We start from the raw sequence: 17,534 nt of genomic DNA, 5'->3' as shown, positions 1-17,534 counted from the left end.
GGATGTTGGATTTACAGAAACTCGACACGTTATTGAACACAGCCACATCGACGTATTCAAACTTCGTTACAAAGTCATAATAACTTACTCAGCCCATTCTATGAAAGTCATTGAAGCACACTAAAAGGGAAATTCAAGTAGAGTGAAGTTGTTTAAAAAGGAGTAATATATTCTCAACACAACAATGGAAAGTTGATCAAAATCGGATTAAGAAAAAGAAAGTTATAACGTTTTGAAGTTGTGCTATTTTTTTCAGGTAACAATTTTTGACCGGTCAATATGAATATGTAAATAGTGAAGTATTGATGTCATCCCCTCACAACTTGCCATAGTTTGTACGTAAAATGTGAAATTTCCTCTTTTTCATTCAAACACAATTACCCCCCCCCCCCATCTCGAATCTTGATAAAACTAATTGATCATTATTCTGAAGTTATTAATCCAGGAATAACATCTATTACACTTTAACAACAGAAAATTTAATTTTCTTCACTTTTTTTTATTAACCATCAATGGAAAATTGATGATACTAAAAACATTCATCGGCTGGGGATGATGATAAATTAAATGATTGAGCTTCAACCTACCTTGAATTGTAGAGGGCAAGCTTTCGTCCTGCTCCTGAGGACTTTCTCAAGCCTTATGCAGTGAAGTGTTGTCTTGCTGCCGTTGTCTGTCTTTGTTAATCACTGGACCGTAGATTGGTGAAAAGGTATAGCCCGAGTCTCTGTTGAGAGCTGGATTGATCCTTCTGATCCAAAGTGCTTTCTTTGTTTTCCTTTTTAACCAGTTGCTTTCAAAGTCAACGATACGCGCCTCATCCCATTCAATGTTGTGTCCTGTATTGTAAGAGTGCTCAGCTATTGCCGAGTGTGATGGATTGTTTAGTCTCAGTGCCCTTTTGTGTTCCTTAAGTCTCTCGTTCAAGGTTCTACTAGTTTCCCCGATGTAACAATCATGGCAATCAGCACAAGTGATCTTATATACAATACCTGACCTTATTTGCCTTGGGACTTTGTCTTTAGCATGGACTAGTCTACTTCTCAGGGTATTCGAGCTCTTGAATGCAATATCAACGTCCTTGTTGTGGAATGCTCTTTTCAGACGGGAGGATACTGTGTTTACGAAGGGGAGGACTACCCTATTGCTAGTCTCCTTCCTTTCCTTTGTGGGTGACTTAGTTCTTGTTTTGTCCTTGGCTTTTTGTCTCATCCAAGCTGGGTATCCACATGCTGTAAGGGCATTGTCAATATCGTGGAATTCACTCTGTAGTGCATCATTGTCAGAGGTTACATTTCGAGCTCTCAAATACAAAGATCTAGCAACTCCCTCCTTTGTGTTGAGTGGATGATCCGAATCGAAGTTCAAATAGGAGTCAGTGTGGGTTGGTTTCCTGTACACAGTGATAGAAACTGAAAGGTCGTTGTTGACAGAGACCTTTATGTCTAGGAAATTCAGTGACCTTTGAACTTCTTGCTCAACAGTGAATTCAATGTGTTGGTCTATACTATTGATATACTTAGTGAATTCGTCGATATGGTCTCGGTCAATGATAACAAAAGTGTCATCCACGTATCTCCACCAGATTCTAGGGGGTGGGGAGCATTCGAAAAGATCTCTTCTTCCAGATGTTCTATAGATACAAGTTACAAACGACCGGTGAGATAGGTGATCCCATAGGTGTTCCATGAGTTTGTTGGTATAACTTGCCATTGTAAGTGAAGTAGGTGTTTTCAAGACAAATACTCAACACCTGACCAATTTCATTAGGGCTTAAACCTGTTCTATCATCAAGTGTTTGGTCTTCTTGTAGATGCTCTATCACAATTTCCACAGCCCGTTTTACCGGAACACTTGTGACACATATAACCTTGCCAAACACCTTGCTGAGATAATTCAACCAATTGTTGGTCACATGGATAGACATAATCTATTGTGAACACAACAGATTTTGTTGAGAAGGTGAAATCATGCAAAGTTACAGTCAATGAGAAACTGGAGAGCTATGATGTCAGTTCCCTTTTCACAAGCCCTAATGAAATTGGTCAGCTGTTGAGTATTTGTCTTGAAAACACCTACTTCACTTACAATGGCAAGTTATACCAACAAACTCATGGAACACCTATGGGATCACCTATCTCACCGGTCAACGGTTTGTAACTTGTATCTAAAACATCTGGAAGAAGAGATCTTTTCGAATGCTCCCCACCCCCCTAGAATCTGGTGGAGATACGTGGATGACACTTTTATTATCATTGACCGAGACCATATCGACGAATTCCGTGACTAAGTACATCAATAGTATAGACCAACACATTGAATTCACTGTTGAGCAAGAAGTTCAAAGGTCACTGAATTTCCTAGACACAAAGGTCTCTGTCAACAACGACCTTTCAGTTTCTATCACTGTGTACAGGAAACCAACCCTCACTGACTCCTATTTGAACTTCGATTTGGATCATCCACTTAACACAAAGGAGGGAGTTGCTAGATCTTTGTATTTGAGAGCTCGAAATGTAACCTCTGACAATGATGCACTACAGAGTGAATTCCACCATATTGACAAGGCCCTTACAGCATGTGGATACCCAGCTTGGATGAGACAAAAAGCCAAGGACAAAACAAGAACTAAGTCACCCACAAAGGAAAGGAAGGAGACTAGCAATAGGGTAGTCCTCCCCTTCGTAAACACAATATCCTCCCGTCTGAAAAGAGCATTCCACAACAAGGACGTTGATATTGCATTCAAGAGCTCTAATACCCTGAGAAGTAGACTAGTCCATGCTAAAGACAAAGTCCCAAGGCAAATAAGGTCAGGTATTGGATATATGATCACTTGTGCTGATTGCCATGATTGTTACATCGGGGAAACTAGCAGAACCTTGAACGAGAGACTTAAGGAACACAAAAGGGCACTGAGACTAAACAATCCACGACTCGGGCTATACCCTTTCACCAATCTACGGTCCAGTGATTAACAAAGACAGACAACGGCAGCAAGACAACACTTCACTGCATAAGGCTTGAGAAAGTCCTCAGGAGCAGGACGAAAGCTTGCCCTCTACAATTCAAGGTTGGTTGAAGCTCGAAAATTGATGAGTTGATGACATCATGGGCGCACTTCACGAGTTCGACACCAGCAAATCATACAGTCCACGAGATACACAGCCCACGAGTCATACAGCCCGTGAGTTTGTTTGTTTTTTTTTTTAATGTCGAACTCGTGGGCCGTATGACTCGTGGGTGTCGGTCTCGTGAGATGACCCGACATCATCAGCTCACTCATTTGCATATCCATATCAATTGTACGAGAACTGTTCTGCGGAAAGTAACGGAACTTCACAACTTCATAATTTCCCTAATTTTTGTCCGATTTCGATCAAATGCGCGGTTACCAGGTTTTTGCAGGTAATGAACTAATAAGTACACCAGTCATGGTTGACAATTCAGGTCAAGTGCAGGCTACGTGTCTGCACTTATCAGTGTACGACAGCGACGACCAGGACTCTTCTGTCGCGCCACGTCTGTGGAACTCTCTTACCAGTCCAGCTTCGGAATTGCAACAGCCTCAATACCTTCAAGTCTGAACTGAAGACTCATCTTTTCCGGCAACTTTGTGAATGATGTGTGACACTTTTTGGGAGCTGGGCGCTTTTGAATGTTTCTGCAGATAAATGGCGCTATATAAGTGCTGTTTCATCATCATCATCATCATCAATGAATTGAAGACCATCTCTTGTTATCATCGGTGAAGGTAGAAGAAACTTTCTGTGCCAAGCAACTGGATTTTGTTATTTTTGCGTTTTCCATTTTCTGCTCTTTGTCCCTTCTCTGTCAGGGGGTGCAAGGCTGTCTAAGTGCATGCGAATAGTTTTCTTCGAGGATGTATAAGCTGGCAGTTGGCGTCAATCGTCCCATTAATATCACATGGTTCGTCACATTTCCTCCATTTTATTTGATTTAGTCTCTCTCTTTTCTGATTTGCCTCCGTTCTGTACGGACCGTCAAAAGATTCTTCACGAAGAAGACACGCTTATTCGGTCTCCTGTGGAGAAGTTTGTACTGTTTAGACTGTCCCCTCTTTTCTCCTTGTCTCTCGATCTCTCTTTCTCACGAAAGGATCTGAAACATCTCTCCGCCCGGTCGATATTATGTTCCGATTGCTTCTTTTTTCCGGTGTTCACTCCATCTTTTCCTTGTCCCCGAAGTTCAAACATAGCTTCACGTAGCATTTTCACATAGCAGCTCTAATAGAGCCATGTCCCCCACTGGATTCCTCATTTTCTCTTTCCCTTACCTTCGTTCTGTACAGTACATCAACAAACATCTTCACGTAGTAGATGCTAGGCCTCCTATGGGGTTTATAGTTCAAACAGGGACCTGCCACGTAGTCTAGGCACGTCACTTTCTTTCTCGTGACCATGTACCTGAGGAGCATTCCCACGGAGTACACGTCGCTTCTTGGCGACGTCGATTCGCTCTCCAGAACAATTTCCGGTGCAAGGTGGAAGTAGTCCTTCCGGGTAGCATAGAGTTCCCTTTCCTCCTCGGTGAACACGAACAGCTTGCTCCTATTGGACACCATCCCGAAGTCGACGATCTTTGCAGCCCACCTCCCACGCTTCTCACATTTGCACAACATCACATTGTCAGCCTGGTTGAAGAAAGGACGTATAGAAGAGAACATTCAGAAGGAGTGATTTGGAGGAATGTAAGAACACAAATAGTACACATTAGTGAGGGCATCATAGTAACATTACCTACACACGGTACCTTTAGCATATGTAGAACAGTCTAAAACGCCCAACGCGATATCCGAGGGTGTTTCGATTGTTTCGAAGTAACCAAAATGATGTTCGTAGCTATAGTAATGCCCGTGCAAAATGATGGTATCATGATGGTACCATTTGTTTAATAACATGATAAGGCCATTTCCTTGTAGTTTGAATCGTTTGAATTTGATTTTCTGTTTGTTTGATCAGTCCAAATAACGTACAGCTCTTGCAATTGAATAGATCTGGGGGAGCTCAGTAAAAAATTGGTGTTCAGTTTTTTGTAGAGCTAAACTTTCTAACCAATGAGCGCTAACAGTGTACCATGTACCTTTAAGTCATTGAAAAGCTTGTTCCTGGCATGGAGTTCGTGTATTCCATCGACGATGTCAGTGGCGATGGCGAGCCACGCTTCGACGCCGCCTTTGTCGATGTCAGTGCGGTGTGTGAGCGCGCTAGACAGCGTGCGCGTCTTGCCAGTGGTCTCGTCGCCGATGAACTCCATGGCGATTATCAGCCTGCGAGGGCTGCAGCGGACGAGGCCGTAGAAGCGGGGGAAGAACTCGGAGCCGCTCATGGTCCTCAGCTCATTGGCCTCCCGTATGATGAACCTTTCACGTCGGTGACTCGCGTTGGAATTGGACGAGAATAACTCCTTGATCGCCACGGGTTTCATGGTCTTTCTATGTCTAACATTAATATCGAACAAAGAAATAAATCCAGTGAAGGGTGATATTTATCTATAGACCTACTCAAATCGTTTTGGGTGCTTTTTTATATTACTACGGCCATAAAAAGAGGGCTGCAATATGCCTAACAATAACTATTTCATGCACTGACAAATTTCAATTTTTTCAATTTCAATTTCAATTTATTTTCGTATTTCTCGATGGAAAATACATGGTATATAACAAAATATAATACAGAATGTCCAGCTTGGATATATACATGAAGAAATAGGAATACAAAAGTAATACATAACGGTCGATGTCATTTTCAATCAAAGTAAAAGATGCGAAGAGAAATACGATGGAACCTACTAAAAAGCAAAGCTTGTTGAGTGTAGGTCCCAACAAAAGCCTAGTAAGGGGAACAGGATGAGGAGCACGGGTACAATTAAGACCAAAAGTAATGATAAACAAAAGAGAATGACTATTACTCGGGGCTCAGAAGATTCTTCTCACATGCATTTATGTGTGTGATAAAATGAGAACAAGTAACCACATGCTGCACACTATAGCAGTTGCTCTCATAGCAATTTAGACATGGGAGTGATAATGACGTGAATACTTAAGTACTATTAGGGTTTAAACATTCCGGCTTCCATAGACACGGGGAAAGATTTAAAAAATGGAGAACATGAATCAATTGCAATTCCTATATGTGATATACCAGCCAGCTGCAATGATGCATAAAAGAAAGGAAAGAAAGAAAGGAGGGGAAACTATGCGACACGACCATGGTCTTACTAGAAGTGGAAGAAAAAACACCGATGGGAAGGAATTTGAGAGAGCATGCAACTAAAATGTATATGCATGAGTCTGTTCACATGGCAACAACCGAGTAGTATAACAGAGCAGCCATCAGCATAATAAAAAGGAATTTTAGTGCACTTGTGTGTTGTAGCTATTCAATACATGCTGTCTGAGTTTACGCTTAAAGGATGATAATGACAAGCAGCTTTTAACCTCTGTTGGGAGATCATTCCAATATTTAGGACCTGTATACATAATTGTGTTTTTAGCGAAAACTGTTCGAGTTCGTGGAAGGTGATAAGCGTCACTCTGGCGAGTTGGATAGTGGTGGACAGAATTGTTTCTTATGAACATCTGTAAAAAGACACCAGGAAGATCTTTTGAGGAAAGTTTATACATAAAAATACCTAAATTATAACCAAACAAATCTATCAGTTTTAAAATCTTATTTTTCTGAAATAAGGCGTTAGTGTGAGATAAATACCCAGCATGGTTAATAATTCTGATCGCTCGCTTTTGAAGAAGAAAAAGTGAACCCAGTAAGTATTTAGATGCGTTACCCCACGCAAGAATTCCATAATTAAGATATGGGGAAATCATGGTTGAATATACAATCTGCAAGATATGGTTGGGCAAAAAATGTTTCAGTTTGTTTAGGATTCCTGTATTTCGTGACAAAATTTTGCTTAAAAAATTAAAGTGAGTTTTCCAGGAAAGGTCACTATCGATGTAAAGTCCTAAAAACTTTGTACTATCTACTCGGGTTAGGTTAATATCATTAATCTTAACATCATCAGGAATAACTTGCAAAGAATTGCTAAATAACATATAATGTGTTTTATCAACATTTAATGATAACTTGTTAGCGTAAATCCAGGACTGAACAGATTTCAATTCATTATTCATTATACTTACGAGGGTATTGGGATTGCGGTGAGATAGAAATAAATTTGTATCATCAGCGAAACAAATAAAAGAAAGAATCTGTGACGAATTTTGGAGATCGTTGATGTACAGGATGAATAAAAGTGGGCCAAGAAGAGAACCCTGGGGGACACCGCAAGAAGTTGACGTCATACCTGACTCATAGCCATTTATGTAAACAAATTGTTTTCTGTTTGTGAGATAGTCTTTAAACCACTCTAAAGCCCTCCCACGGATACCGTAATGGCTTAACTTATAATGCAAAATTTGATGGTCAATGGTATCAAAAGCCTTCGAAAAATCGAGAAAAACACCGATGGTGTGGGAAGCATCATCTAAAGCATGAGCTACTTTATCAATGAAGGCTAATAATGCGTGAGTTGTGCTATGCTGTTTTCTGAATCCAAATTGGAAATTAGAAAGAATATTGCAATTAACAAGAAATCTAAGAGTTCGTTTATAAACAAGCCTTTCAAGAAGTTTTGAGACTGAGGTTAAGAGAGATATCGGGCGATAATTGCTCACAAATTCTTTTGGACCCTTTTTGTACATGGAACAACTTGAGCAATTTTCATGTTATCTGGGACTTTGCCACTAGATAAAGATTGATTGAAAATATAAGTGAGTGGAGAAATTATTTCATTTATTATATTCTTCAGAAGAAAAGCCGAAATACCATCATTACCTATACTCTTCTTAATATTTAGGTTATCAACAATTTCTTTGATTTCTTCTTCAACAATAGGAATGAAAAACATGGTTTGTACATTCCTGTCTTTTAAAAAAGAATGAAAAGTTGTCTGGGTATTTGGTATTTTGCTAGCAAGATCAGGTCCTAAGTTAACAAAGTAATCATTAAATACATCGGCCATTTCCTGTGGATCATCAACTTGATGACCGTCATTCAAAATATGAGTAGGGGAATTTGTAACAGTGCTAGATTTCAAAGCTGTGTTTATCACCCTCCACGTACTCTTAATGTCGAACTTGCATTTTTCAAACTGATTTGCAAAATACAGTTGCTTGGCTAAGCGCAACGAAGAAGTAAGTACATTGCGGTAACGAATATAACGGGATTTGGTTACATCATTCGGAGATTTTCGGTATCTGTAAAACAATTTATTTTTCCTATTGATAGACCTAAGTAGGGACTTTGAAATCCATGGTTGTTTTGGTACTCTCTTATAATTTGATCTGAATCGTCTAAATAAGGGTATATAAACATTACACATATTTATAAGGATGTTCATAAAAACATCAAAGGACGAATTTACATTTCTTTGGTTATAAACAGAGGACCAATCAACTGACCTCAATCCCTCTCTAAGTCTATCAAGATTACATTCGGACATATCACGAGAACCTGAATTAAGGGTTGGCATTTTCCTAATAGAAAACTGTGGTACAAGCGCATATATCGGGAAATGATCGGTGATATCAGAAACTACAATACCAGAAGTAACATCAGTCAAAACATTATTAACGAATATATTATCAATGAGAGTAGAAGTAGCATCAGATATCCGAGTAGGTTTCCTGATAAGAGGAATGAAGGATTTTGACAACATGAAATTAAGAAAATCTTGACTGCATAAAGCGTCATTACAATTTAAAAGATTTATATTAAAATCACCCATAATGAAGCATGTCTTAGTATCAAAATAATCATTAGAGAGAAGATTGTGAAACCGCTCAGTGCACTGCACCTGACTCGTTGTGCCGTTCTGATTCATCAGTTCTTCCTATTTTGGAATTACCCCAGTTATGGCAGCAGACACAAGTTACAAGAATAGTTTTTTAACCGAATAGGTCTATTCATAAGGTCACAGAAGACCTCAAAGTTATACTGTACAAACAGGTATGAAATGAATTTTAGACAACGATGACACAAAGCTAAGGATCTGCCGTTATGTTACTGTTTTGGTTTTAAACTTGAAGGCTTGAATTTATTTGAATTTAATTTTATTCAAAGATGTACCTGTAGATGTTGACCTTTGCGAAGCAGCCTTTGCCGACGTAGCGCTTATCAATCTTGTTCGCCTCGTCCCACGGTGCAAGATCGGCCATGCTCTCGATCTTGATATCGTCAATGGCCTCGTCATCTTTACTGATGCTGTGGACGTTATCGTTTTTGTTATCGATGTGGTCTTTAGAGGCGTCAACCTGAGTGTTTTTATCGTAATAACTGTCACTGGCGAGAACGTCCAGAGCGTCGTAGAAAATCTCCTCAGCACTCTCCTCATCAACGAAGGATGCTTTAGGTGATCGATGTCGATCATTCGATGTCAGTGACAATGGGGAAACCATCATGCTGTCGATGAGTAGAAAATAAGCCAAAATTAACTTGTACTCAGTGGAGTTGACTTTGTGATGACACTAAATCATTCAGCACAAACGAGCGATACCATTTGAAGATTGACTTCATTTCTTTCTGAAACGTGAATTTAGTTCGTAAAGTAATGGGTAATTTTGTCCGTCGGCAGCTTCATACTGGTTTCATTGGTCGAGGCATAGCCATATGCTGTTCTAGGTTTCATAATAATTTAAACGCTGCTTCAAACTTTTTGGGTAAAACAAAAAGAAATCAAGTTGATGATTAAAAAAAAGAAAGAACGTAATGATAAATGAGAAATGAAGCTGATGCATCTTCCTGCGAATTGTGTATAAGTGGCTGGAAATATCTCTATGAAGAATTTCAGGGATTGTCATATCGATAGCGGAATAATTTTGCTCGAGGACAGGGTCCTCTTTTAAGGAATGCAAACATTCAAAGCTTCAGGTTAGAATTGCAAGTGCTCGAGACAGGCAAACAGAGAAAGGGGGAAATAGAGATTGCGACTTACCCAATATGGTGATCTCCGATGCATCGTTTGGTAATGATAGAAGCAGAGTCTGATCTGAACAGAGTGCCCCCGGTAGAACGCCCGGTTTTATAAGTCTGAAACGCGGGGGCTCTCGTCAGCATGCACCTCCGAGTTCGCGATCCCCGTTGGTCATACTGACTTATATTCGAAACTCGAGATACAACTCTGTAAGTGACCGTGACAAGAGAATAGAAATCGGTGTTTTATTTTCATAAGAAAGTCCCTATGTGGTTATTTCATTCAAGACAAAATTACCATGTTGCTATTTAAGACATGGGTCGTTCCCCCGGTCATTACGATTTTTAAATCAATCTATCACAGACATTAATACGTATATATGGATAATGTGCCTGTTATGATGTAAATAATTATAATAGGCTTTGAAAATGAATATCTAAAATTGATGTGACAATTTTTGCCATGATCTGCGCGTTGCAGGCTGACCCTGTAGAATTATGTGAAGCAAAGCAGAGGAAAAGCGTTTTTTTTTTCTTTGAAATGTACACAATGTGCTGGATTTGATAAAATGGACTTACCGACTGGGTATAGGGCCAGCAATGGGCTGATGGTCGGCCGGCTGGCGGCTGGTCCCGACCTAAAGCAGAAAGCAATTAAAAACCAAAAGATGCTTAAATAAAATTAGAATGTAAAATAATAGATGAAATAATTGAGGTCCCAACATGTACGCAAGGGGAAAATCAATAAATTGGCAATTGGACGACAACCATTTAAAATAGAGAAATGCAATGCTCAAAAAATGAAAACGAGTTCCCTCATTAAGCGTTTTCACATCAGCCCGATGTTTTGAAATAGCGCGCTATTTTCTGACTTGGGAAATTTACCCGATCACGAAATAGCGCGCTATTTGATAATGTGAACACAAATTAGCGCGCTAATTGTATCGCTCTGCGATCGTGAAAATTTCTCGAGTCTAACTCGGGAAATTTCTGAAATAGCGGGATAATTGGCGAACTAGCGCGCTAGCGCGATGCATCCCATCATGCCTAGCGAGTTTGTGACATAGCTGACTCTCAAAATAATCTTGTTATAGCTACTGTATATAGACCCCCAATCAACCAATTCAGTCTTTTATTGATATGCTCCAACCCGTACTTCACAAAATATCTCAAGAAAGAAAACAGTGTATTATAGTAGGTGATTTTAATGTCGATCTCTTGGTTGATAACAATATGACACATCATTTTTTAGATTTATTCATTTCATCTTCTTATAATCCTGTGATATTCAAGCCAACAAGAATAACGAACTCGTCAGCTAGCTTACTCGATAATGTTTTTATCAACCGCTCAGAAAATCTTGTCACAGCTGGTATTCTTATCTCAGATGTCAGTGATCACTTATCGCCTTTTATTGTGTATAATGGCCATCGGGTATATAACGATGACGGCAAGCATATATACAAAAGACTTATTAATGAGGTAAATATAGTGAAATTTCTTGGTTTGTTACAGTCTGTTAATTGGAACAATCTTGTAGGAGTTTCTACGGTTGATGAGAAATATGAATATTTCATGCGCAGATTTTTAGTTATGTATAATGAATGTTTTGTTTATAGAAAAGTAAATATTAAGAAACATAATAATTGTCAAACTTGGTTTACTACAGAATTGGAAAAAATGTGTCACAAAAAGTATATATTATATAAAAAATATTTGAAAAATCCCATTCAATATCGTAAACAGATTTACAAGCAATATAGAAATACTGTTAACAATATGATCCGAACAGCAAAAAGTGATTATTACCATAATGTGTTTGATAAAGTGAAGAGTGATTCAAAAGGTACATGGAGAGTAATTGATAATTTGTTGATAAGAATTGTAAGAAAAATGATTGTGATTATATAAAAAAAATGGTGTATTAATTGACGATAAGAAAAGTATTGCTGATACATTCAATGATTATTTCAGTAGTATTGGAACTAAGTTAATGAATGATTTGCCACATTCTTCTACAGATAAAGATTTTTCATATTTTATGAAAGACAATTGTACTCATTCTATGTTTTTTAAACCAATTAGTGAAGGAGATGTTATATGTGTTATTATGAGTCTAAGTGCCAACAAATGCCCTGGCCATGATGGCGTTGATTCTTCTGTTTTAAAACGATGTGCCCATCTTATCTCTTATCCCTTGTCGTATATTTTTAATATTTCAGTTGAACAAGGTTTATATCCCACAGATTTGAAATTAGCAAAAGTGATACCTGTGTATAAAAAGGGTGATAAATCTTTATGTTCAAATTACAGACCTATTTCAGTTTTGTCAGTTTTTTCTAAAATATTTGAAAAACTTGTATATAAGAGATTGGCAGCCTTTTTAGATAAAAACAATATTATGTATAATAAACAATTTGATTTTAGAGAATGTTTTAGTACAGATATGGCTCTTTTAGAATTTGTAAATAATGTGTCTACAGCATTTGAAGAAAAGAAAATAATACTAGGTCTGTTTTTAGATTTATCAAAGGCTTTTGATTCTATTGATGTTTCTATTCTTATTAAGAAAATGTATCATTATGGAATCAGGGGTAATGTTTTAAAGTGGTTCGAAAGTTATTCAACAAACAGAAAACAATATGTATTCATTGATAATCACTCCTCAAACACACAATTTTATAAATGTTGGTGTTCCCCAAGGCTCTGTATTAGGGCCACTGCTTTTTTGATATACGTAAATGATTTATGTTTTGTGAGTGATATTTTAAACCCAATTATGTTTGCAGATGACACTAATTTATTTTTATCTGGTAAAAATATACATGATATGACAGCTTTGTTGAATACTGAACTGAAGAAGGTGTGTGATTGGTTCGTAGTTAATAAACTTACAATAAATTATGAAAAAACTGTTTATATGGTATTCAGACCAAGTAATGTTACAATTGATACTAGTTCATTGAATTTAAGGTTATATGAAAATAGAATAGCAGAGGCTATTAAGAATGTTAAATTTTTAGGTGTTATAGTTGATGAATATTTGAGTTGGAAATATCATATCAATGATATATCTTGTAAAATATCTAAAGTTATTGGTGTTTTAAATAGGATGAAGAGTTTTTTTACCATTGCGCATTTTAGTGAATTTGTATAATACTATGATATTGCCATATATTTCATATTGTATTTCTGCATGGGGGAAATGTGCATTGTATTTATTGAATAGAGTATTAATTTTGCAAAAGCGTGCAATCCGTGTTATAACAAATTCATCTTTTTTTAACATCAGCTGATTTTCTTTTTAAGAAACTGAATATGCTCAAAGTAAATGACATTTATTTGTTTCAAGTAGCCAGTTTTATGTATAAGCACTCAAAAGGTTATTTGCCTCAAATTTTTAGCAGTTACTTTGTTTTTAATAGATCTATAAATTTTTATGAAACTCGAAATTCGAGCAATATGTATGTTCCATTTTATCGATATAAGATATCAAGAAGCAGTATAAGATTTTTGGTTCCAAAATTGTGGAACAGTTTAAGCATTGATTTAAAACAAAGTCCATCATTAGCATCATTCAGAAGAAAATATAAGTTACAGCTTATTTCAAATTATTATATAAATTTGTAGTCCCAGATGGCTATATGCTCATAATGTCCTGTTTTTGTATACTGTTTTGTTTTGTAAGTACTTTGTCCCGTTAGTGCACTTAGTCCCTGTTGTTGTACTCTGTGCTTGTCCCCTGTAAGTGCATTTAGTCCTTGTTATTGTACTATGTGCTCGTTGTTAACTATTCTGTAACGCCTTGATTGATAACTGGTAATTATGATATTTTAAATGACTCATTGTTTTCATCTTGCCTTTGGGGTTCAGCCTCGAAAGGTCAATGGCCTATTGCTGTTCCCCTCCACACTCGTCACTTAACCCGAGTCACAAATTTTGATTTTTATGTTGCATTATTTTCCTAATGATTGTTTTTTTCTGTATGTATATATGTTGTTATGCTGTATGAAATCACATTGATTTCATTTTCTTTCTTTTTTATGAGATGTGGAGAAATAAACTTGAAACTTGAAACTTGAAACTTGAAAGCACGCGCTCTACTGGTATACCCGACACTGTTTGCGCATGCTCAGCTGTCGAATTAGCTCGAAAAAATTTCGGGCTAATTCTCTTCGGGCTGATGTGAATAAGAAATGAAATAGCGCGCTAATTTACGATCTCGAAAAATGTCTCGAGCTTGGATTTTTATCGGGCTGATGTGAAAACGCATAAAGCATATATGTATCAAATCGGTGTAATTGTGTGATTGGTCAGTGTTACGGAATGATTGAATCGTTGTGGGATATATATATGTGAGATATGACGAAAGAAAAAAAATGTGCGTAGCTCGGAATTATTATTCCTGTTAATGTTCCTCCTTTTGGAAAAAAAGAGCGTGAGTTGAAAAATTATTGGTCTCCGTCGGGAATCGAGCCCGGATCTTTTGGCATGGAACGCCAACGCCTTCGACCACTCGGCCACCTAGACTTTTAGTGGGTAAACTTCATGAAAATCATTACATATCATTGACTCCATCGTTTGCATGAAAGTAGTATTTTTCTATAAACCCCTATACTACATATCAACAGATTCCGAAATTGGTTCATGTGTGTGTACGTAATGTGGATGGAGTCAATCATAATATGTGTCAGACCACATGATTTTCATGACGTTTACTAATCAAGAGTCAGTGTATCTGAAACAAATACAGAAAAGAATGGAGAAATCCGTTTACCTCGTTACAGGAGGACTCAGAGGGATGGATTCGGTTATCCGAAAGATGTGCTGCACTGTGATCATCCGGACTGTCGACGTGAGAGTCGGCGGATATCCACCTGATCAGCTTGTGCAAACAGCAGAGTCCAAATATGACGGTGATCATTCTGTAGATAGTAACATAGTGTAAGGAAATAAACCACGAGTTTATATCCACATGATAACTGGAACAACTAGTTGTTGTGATGCTTAAAGACGATGTAACTTTCAAAAGAAAAAGTAAAAAAAAAAGGCCCAATCTTGCTTGTTGGGACGATAAATCTACGCATCGACTATAAGCACTAGTAACAAAAGGAGACAGATTTCAGATGAACGTGAAATGTAATGTTAGCATGATTTTACCCAAGCATTTGCATCACTTTCATTCCTATCTTCTCATAAGCAGAATTAATCCAAGTTGTCTAATTTGTTTAAAAAACCCCAGGAAAACCAACCAAACAGAATGTTAAAACAAGCTTTATCAAAATAGAATGGAGATTATCAAGTTTCATAATCGCATTCCTATAAAGCGGTGCACATACATCACGTACGTACGAAAATAAGATGAACTTCAGATGACATGCATCGCTTTTCATTTCTCCTATTGACCTGTGCACAAACTTGTACTCATTATCCCCCTTTGGAATCAAATCGATAAAAACAAAAAAACATTTCCATCAAAAGGATGCATGCGTAATACAAACATGAAGTATAATAGCACTGATGGCTTCAAGGTTTATACATTCCAGTTGCTAATTTTCGAACCAAAATATTGTTATTATGGGTCTGTGAATGAATAGATCTGGGAGACTTTTGAGGGGATTATGACATCGTCATCTCGACTAATTTCCATATTTGGCTGCGGTCAATATCACTTTTCGGATAATAGAAAGGAAATGTTACTGTGTAATATCTGTCACACTTCATGCCGTACAATTCTCCTTACTGATCTTACTCTAGTCACTTTAATGAGGTCATTTATCATTGTGATTATCGCTATTGTGTTGCCCGCATGTCGCCATTTTCACCTCAAGTCTTACATTCATTGTAATTGTTGTAAATATCATCATTCTTGATTCCTGTATTGACTACAGATTTTAACACTGCGCATTTTCTAGTAACTGCTGAACCTTTTATATAGGAAATGGTGACAGTGGTGACTAATGATGACAGTTAATGTGTGCATACACATCAGGTCTACCAAATTGAATGCCATAATCATGATTTCTGATACAGGTTTGGCTGTTATTTCTTGTCATAGATAAGTCATCCTATTCATCTAAATTTCAAAGCTGAGTATCGCAAATAAAATCCCAAGAAAGTTCTGTTTCAGAGATAGACATAATCTGCCTCGTTTATGTGTCTATATACCATTTAGGTCCTACTATGTTGATCTTGTGACAATTTTCACATTTTGTACTGTTTGATATTTCTATACTCAACTACATTCGATACGTGTATCAGATATTGACTTTCTTACCTGCCGAGAATATTCAGAATAATCGCAAGAAATCAAATTCCGTAGCGAAATCCGAAATAGACCTCTCAGAGAAAAGCCACACAGGAAAGCAAGAATAATATGCCAAAGAGAAATAGAACAACACCGTATATAAAGGCACGGCTAGATTTGGTCTCCATGGTACTATGGTAACGTAATGTAGGTCATAGGTATGAACGAGACGCACACACACACACACACACACACACACAAAGAGGCTGCGTAAACTTTCGACCAATCAGATGCAGGAGCCTACTCGCGTGCTCGCGAGGGCCAAGAGATGAGACGCGCATACCATTGTGATGACTGTGTTTCATTTGTGATGTCATAATTTCTCCACATCCCTTTCGACCAATCAAATGCAGGAGCCTACTCGCGTGCGCGCGAGGGCCAAGAGATGAGACGCGCATACCATTGTGATGACTGTGTCTCGTTTGTGATGTCATAATGTTCTCCACATCCCTTTCGACCAATCGAATGCAGGAGCCCACTAGCGTGCGCGAAATTCAAGAGATGAGATGCGCATACCTTTGTGGTGACTGCGTTTCGTTTGTGACGTCATAATGTTCTCCACATCCCTTTCAAAAGCGGTGAGATTATTTTATGCACTCAAAGTGATACACTATAGTGCTATACTATTGTCAATTGCATTGTTCGAACTATTGAGATGTTGATTGCAACGATCCGCATAACTTCAACTTTAGAAAGAACAACCAAGGTACATCTTTTTCTAGTCAATTTTCCCTCTTTCGATGACTTTGGATTATGTATGACAGAAAGCAGGTAGGCCAACATCAAGGCAGAGTTACTACTACTATCAAGCCAATTGCAAATACATTTAATGACATAACAGAGCCCCAAAGACTGGAATATAGACAGAGTGGCAGGAACGAATGTTGAGTAAAGATTCGCTTCCAAAGATAATTTGAAAATGTAGAGATATACTGGTATTTCCTCCACAATCTCACGATTAGGCCATTTTTATATTCCCTTAGAAGTTTTAGAAGTTGTCACTTATATGATTATCTTCTTTTACCCCCGGATGTATAAGGCTGTGAAAATAGAAGAGATTTCGAGTGACAGAATTGAGTTCGATTATCAGAGTTAAGTAACTGTCAGTATCAAAATAGAAGTAGAATTGTGTGACGTGATGTGCGAAACATAAGACGCCTTGGAATATTGACATCAAAAACTCTACTTTAAGTGCGTTTTGTGACGACACAGAATCCGCGTATATGTAACTTGAG

This window comes from Diadema antillarum, unplaced genomic scaffold (genome assembly GCF_040938485.1).
Source record: "Diadema antillarum isolate AM-2024a unplaced genomic scaffold, OU_Dant_1.0 seq00000460_RagTag, whole genome shotgun sequence".
In the NCBI taxonomy this organism is placed as follows: Eukaryota; Metazoa; Echinodermata; class Echinoidea; order Diadematoida; family Diadematidae; genus Diadema; species Diadema antillarum.
The sequence above is the reverse complement of the archived record's forward strand: the minus strand, read 5'-3'. Positions refer to the sequence as shown.